Genomic DNA, 6,532 nt, shown 5'->3' on the forward strand with positions numbered 1-6,532 from the left:
GAGTCGGACCCGACTCATAGCGACCCCTCCTTGGGTTTCTGAGGCAGTATCACTACGGAAGTAGATTGCCCCATCTTCCTTCCGAGGAGTGGCTGATGGGTTTGAACCACCCACCTTCTGGTTAGCAGTCAAATGTCTTAGGCACTACGCTACCAGAGCTCCACACATATAGTCATCGCTTATGTTGATGAAAAAGGTATTTGCAATGAATAAGTCATTAGTCTTGCAAAATTCTATCATGGGATCTCCAGTGTTATTTCTATCACCAAGGCCATATTTTCCAACTACCAATAACTCTTCTTTGTTTCTAACTTTTGCATCCTAGTCACCAGTGATAATCAATATACCTTGATTGCATGTTTGGACAATTTCAGACTGCAGAAGTTGATAGAAATCTTCAATATCCTCATCTTTGGCTTTGGTGGTTGGTGCATAAATTTGGATAATAATAGTATTAACTGGTCTTCCTTGTAGGCATTTGGATATTATCCTATCACTGACAGCATTGTACTTCAGGACAGATCTTGAAACAGTCTTTGTGATGATGAATGCCACACCATTCCTCCTCAATTTGTCATTTCCAGCATAGTAAAGCATATGGTTGTCTGATTCAAAATGGCCAAAACCAGGCCATTTCAGCTCACTAATGCCTAGGATATCTTTTATGTGTTCCATTTCATTTTTGACAACTTCCAATTTTCCTAGATTCATACTTCATAAATTCCATGTTCCAATTATTAATGGATGTTTGGATCCGTTTCTGCTCATTTTGAGTTGTGCCACAACAGCCAACAGAGGTCCCAAAAGCTTTACTCTAACCATTTTGTTAAGGTCATCTCTAGTCTGAGGAGTCAGCTCATCCTCAGTCAAAGTTTGAGTGCCTTCCGACCTGATGGGCTCATCTTCTGCACTATATCTGACAATGTTTCAGGGCTGTTCCTAAAGTTTTCCAGTAATATGTCAGACAGTGTTTCACTGCTATTCATAAGGTTTTCACTGGCCAATTCTTTGAGAAGTGGATGACCTCTTCCTTCTTCTGAGTCTAAGTCTGGAAGCTTTGCTGAAATCTGTCCACCGTGGCTCATCCTGCTGGCATTTTGCAAGACAGTGGCATAGCTTCCAGCCTCACAGCAACACGTAAGCCACAACAGGATGACAAACTTACAGACAAGTTTGTCTCCCTTAGTTGTTTCTAAACCCTCTGCACCTGCCTACCTCAGGCCCCTGCCTTGATATAGAGCCACACCCAAGCAAAAAGCAGCCTCCAAGCCCTGGCCTACTTACTTCAGGCTCTGGCCTTAATATAGAGCCACACCCAAGCAAAAAGCAGCCTGCAAGCAATTATATCAGCTATCTACTTACATGATTGTTATTTATAGAAATATCATATTATATCAATAAATTTTTAATTATATTTTATATGGGTACACTGAAATTATTATTGATGTTATTGTGAGTCACCAAACTCAAACTTACATGACAGCTGTCCTCACAGCTTCCGCCTTTCTCAGTTTTGGCTTCTGTCACTGGCTTCTCTTGTGATTTCCAACACTGAGTTGCTGTGTTTGACATCTCCCAGAAATCCCTTGAGTCTGCAAAGTATGTGCGTATCCTTCAACGTCCTAAGGAAACAGAAAGGCAGCACTCAGCAGGCTCACAGCCTGACTTCTCCATTGGGCTGCAGGCTGAGTTCCTTTGGGTCTCTCTGACTGCCTGAGGCCCTTGAAACTTTGAAAGAGACTTGCAGGCCACGGATTGGCCTCTTGTGTGCTCAGATGCTGGGAAGTGGAAGGCAAACATCTCAGAAGAGTCTGTTCCAAGCCATTTGGTCCCTATGCAGTTGTCCCAGGCCAGCCCCAGTTCCAGGATGGTAGCCTGTGAGGGTGAGGTTGGGGGTGCTCCTGCAGGACAGTACAAGCTTTTTTTCATGGGATTGTATGAAATGGGATCCTCAGAATGGTGGTGACATGCTGACTTCAGGCAACTCAAATTGCTTACATAGATGCTGTTTTTGTAGGTCGTCAAGTGGATTCTGACTCAAAGCAATCACACATGACAGAGTAGAACTGCCCCACAGGGTTTCCCAGGCTGTAACCTTCACAAGAGCAGATTGTTAGGGCTTTTCTCCCATGGAGCCACTGTGGTTCAAACCTCAGACCTTTCAGATAGCAGCCGAGCACTTAACCATTGCACCACCAGGGCATCTTACGTAGATTAAAAAACAAACAAATAAACCCACTGCCATCAAATTGATTCCAACTCATAGCGACCCCCATTGCGTTTCCAAGGTGGTAAATCTTTATGGAAATAGATTGCCCCCTCTTCCTTCCATGGAGTGGCTGGTGGGTTTGAACCACCAACCTTCTGGTTAGCAATCAAATGCCTTGGGCACCATGCCACCAGAACTCCTCTTCTTACATAGATGTGTTGTTTGTTGTTATTATGTGCCATCAAGTCGGACCCAACTCATAGCGACCCCTCCTTGGGTTTCCGAGGCAGTATTACTGCAGAAGTAGATTGCCCCATCTTCCTTCTGAGGAGTGGCTGGGGGGTTTGAACCGCCAGCCTTCTGGGTAGCAGTCAAGTGCCTCAGGCACTATGCTACCAGAACTACTTACATACATAGATAGAGCCCTGCAAATAAATAAGTGCCCAAAGCCCTGTGTACCCTGGAGGCAGCCCTACCTATGATAGTCATAAGTTTTGACTGACAGTTGTATGCTCCTTTGTATATAAAGATAATTGACTTTTGTAATATAAGAAAAATAGATTTTAAAAATAGATTTAAGAAGAAAATTAGATTTTAAAAAATTGTTTTTACTGTGATGAGATATATGTAACAAAACATTTGCCATTTTGACCACTGTTCTGTGACATTACTAATGCATTGCATTGGGCAAATCTGCTGCAAAAAAACCTCTTTAAAGGTTAAAAAGCAAAGATGTCACCTTGAGGACTAAGATGCTCCTGACCCAAGCCATAGTGTTTTCAGTCACCTCATATGCTTGTGAAGGCTGGACAATGAAGAAGGAAGACTGAGGAAGAGTTGATGCCTTTGAAGTATGGTGGTGTTGAAGCATAACAACAACTGTGAGGATGGCCAGGGCCAGACAGCCTTTCCTTCTGTAGCACACTGGGTCTCTATGAGTTGGAACTGACTCAACCGCACCTAATGGAAACAACAATTAACAGTCACCATGGTATGCCACCATCACGCTACCCGTTTCCCAATTCCTTCATCATCCTGAACAGAAACTCAGCACCCCACCAGCAGTCTACCCCTATTTCCTCCTCCGCTTGCCTCTGGCAAGCACTCCTAAACTTTGGTGTCTATGCATTTGCTTATTCTGAATATATAAGCGGAACCCAGAAAAGGTTTTTAAGGAATTCCAATTGGTAGAGAAACAATTTCAAAAGATGAAACAAACAGGAAAGAACTATAACAAAATTAATAGACTCTGGTAGTGAAATGTGTGGAAACCTCTGCTCCCATCCAACCCCTTTTTCTACAGATGGGGAAACTGAGACCTAGAGTGTAGGGGTGAATTGCTCAGAACTGCCCATGGTTATCTGGCCAGATTCTATGCTTCTACAATGCTGGTGAGTTGCTGACAAGCATGGGTAATTGATTGATAATAAAACCAGTCACCCACGGCCTGAGGCCAGTTTACAACCCTGATGCTAATGGACCCCAGAGAGTCAAAGGGTGCTGGTAACCACTTTCCCCTCATCTCCACCGCTAATGGCTTTATGGAGGTCATAAACAACTGAGTATTTCAATGATGAGGATGACCTCCCTCAGCCAAATGACCCACATGCTTTGACTGACATGTAGGCTTGGCATTCCTTAGAGTTGCATCTGAGGAGCCCAGGTGGTGCAGTGTTAAGCACTCGGCTGCTGACTGAAAGGTCCACAGCTTGAATTTACCAGCCACTCTGCAGGAGAAAGATGCAGTCTGCTGTCATCAAGATTAGAGCCTTAGGAACTTTATGGGGGAGTTCTAGTCCATCCTATAGGGTTGCTATGAGTGAGAATTTTTTTTTTTATTTTAATGCATTTTATTGAAATATAATTTATGTACAGTGAAACACATAAAACTAAAGTGACGTGGATCAATGCATTTTTTTATTTTTGCGGCGTTCCCTCCCCTCCCTTCCTACCCCAGGCAACCAACAAAGAGTTTCCCTCCATGCATAAACCTTTCCTTGACCCTCCACAACAACGAACTAATACTATATTTGTCCTTCTGTGATTAACTTATTTCACTCAACATAATGTCTTCCAAGTTCATTCATATTATGCGGTGTTTTGCAGACTCTACATTCTTCTTTAGTGCTGCATAGCATTCCATTATGTGTATGTACCATAGTTTGGTCATCCACTCTTCCGCTATAAATCTTAGAGATAAGTCCCTTGCTGGATATATAATTATCAGCCCATCAGCCACTCCTGGGAAGGAAAGTTGGGCAATCTACTTCCTTAGTGTTACCACCTCAGAAAACCAAGGAGGGGTCGCTGTGAGTCGAGCCTGACTCGACCGCACATAACAACAACATGAATTTGTTGCTGTCATTTTTGTTATGTGTTTTTTCATGGTGTCGATTTCTTTGTTCCATATAATTTTTATGCTGAGCTCGTTTTGTTTATGAATCCTATTATCACTTCCTTCGTAGCAATTGTTTTAGTATTTGCTGAATATTTATGCTGGTCCTCTTTTTTATTTTGATGTGAAGGTTGATCATTTTTCTTTGAGGTTACCCTGTGATTTATAGTTTTCTTCCCAAGTTTAGAACAGTCCGTTCTGTCTTATAGTTGTCTTGACTTCCTTACCATCTAGAAGTTCTGTAACGACAGTTTTTTCCCTCTCTTTGGTTTGTAGTTGTCCTCATTTGTCAACTGATGTCTCTGGTTCCCTGTTTAAAATCTTGTAGGCTTATTTACTTTGTATACTTCCATAGCTGGGTTGGTTTCTGGGTTATATCATCATGTGTGTTAATGGTCAGTTGTTGTTGGCTGTTGTTGCTTCTCTGTCCAAAGGGCTCCCTTTAGCATCTCTTGTAAAGTTGGTCTGGTTTTAACAAATTCCCTTAATTTCTGCTTACCTGGAAGTGTCCTAATTTCACCATCATATTTGAGGGACAATTTTGCTGGGTACATAATTCTTGGTTGGAAATTTTTCTCTTTCAGGGTTTTGTATATATCATCCCATTGTCTTCTCGCCTGCGTGGTTTCTGTCAAGAAACCCGAGCTTAGTCTTATTGGTTGCCCTTTGTAGGTAACGTTTCGTTTTTCCCGTACTGCTCTCATGATTCTTTCTTTGTCTTTGGTTTTGGTGAGTTTGATGATGACATGTCTTGGTGTTTTTCTTTTGGGGTCTATCCTGTTTGGGGTCATTGGACTTCCTGAACGGATACATACAAGGAAAATCCTCTTCCAACAAATCTTTGACAGTTTTCTCTGTGGTTTTGTCTCTTCTTGTTCTAGAATTCCAATTACACATAGGTTATTCCTTTCGATGGCAGTCCACATGAACCCTAGGCTTTCTTCATTTTGTTTTTTATTTTTCTGATTTATCCCTTTCCAAAGAAGTGTTCAGGTATTTGCCTTCAATCTCCCTAATTCTGTCTCCCATTGATTCAATTCTGCCCCTTTGCCCATTCAATGTCTTATCTATTTCTGAAAATTTAGTATTAATCTTCTGGATTTCTGTGTGTAGATTTTGTATCATTTCTAATTTTTCATTTATTTTGTCATTTTGCTCTTGTATTGTCTTTTGAAATTGTTCTAGGGTTTTCTCTGTGTTTTTCTTGATTTGTCTTTCTATTCATTGAATATATCTCAACATAATTCTTTTGAATTCCTTATCAGGGAGTTCCAGTGCTTCCTCAGGGATGTGTTTTGGGTCAGTATCCTTTTCCCTTGTTTCTCCTGCTTTATTTTACTTCTTTGTGTGGACTCTGATGCTTTGTTGTCTCTCAGGCATTGTGACATTTTTGTGTTTATATTCAATTGGTGATTGTATGTTGGACTGACTTGCCCATGATTTTCATTTTCTTTGTATGTTATCACAGTTAGCAGGGTACTGTGCTCCTCTGTTCACTAGTTGGCAGCACTTACACATCCACCACCTGTCTCCTTTCCCATTGTCAGCCTCCTGTATGTCCCTGCCATCCCTGGCAAAGAGAGCCTATTCTTAGGTCCCTGGAATCTGAGTGAGAATGCTATCACTTTAAAATCCAAAATGGCCACCACTTGTAAGCATTCAAAATGGCTACACCCTCAATCACTTTAAATATCCAAAATGGCCACCACTTGTTAACAATCAAAATGGCTGCACACTCCAGACAGCGGAAAGTCAACAGCTCAGGTTGTCTCCCTCCTTGCTGTTTCCCTTCCTAGTCATAGGCCACCAGCACAGTCATCCCTGCAGCCTTTGGTGACCAGGGCTGATCTTTAGGTCAATTCTCAGGTCCCAATACCACCTGGAAATATTCAGGCTGTTGGTCCCATCAGAGTAGCTGACAGTCCACA

This window comes from Orycteropus afer, unplaced genomic scaffold (assembly GCF_000298275.1).
Source record: "Orycteropus afer afer isolate SDZICR_OR568_19922 unplaced genomic scaffold, OryAfe1.0 scaffold00048, whole genome shotgun sequence".
Taxonomy (NCBI): domain Eukaryota; kingdom Metazoa; phylum Chordata; class Mammalia; order Tubulidentata; family Orycteropodidae; genus Orycteropus; species Orycteropus afer.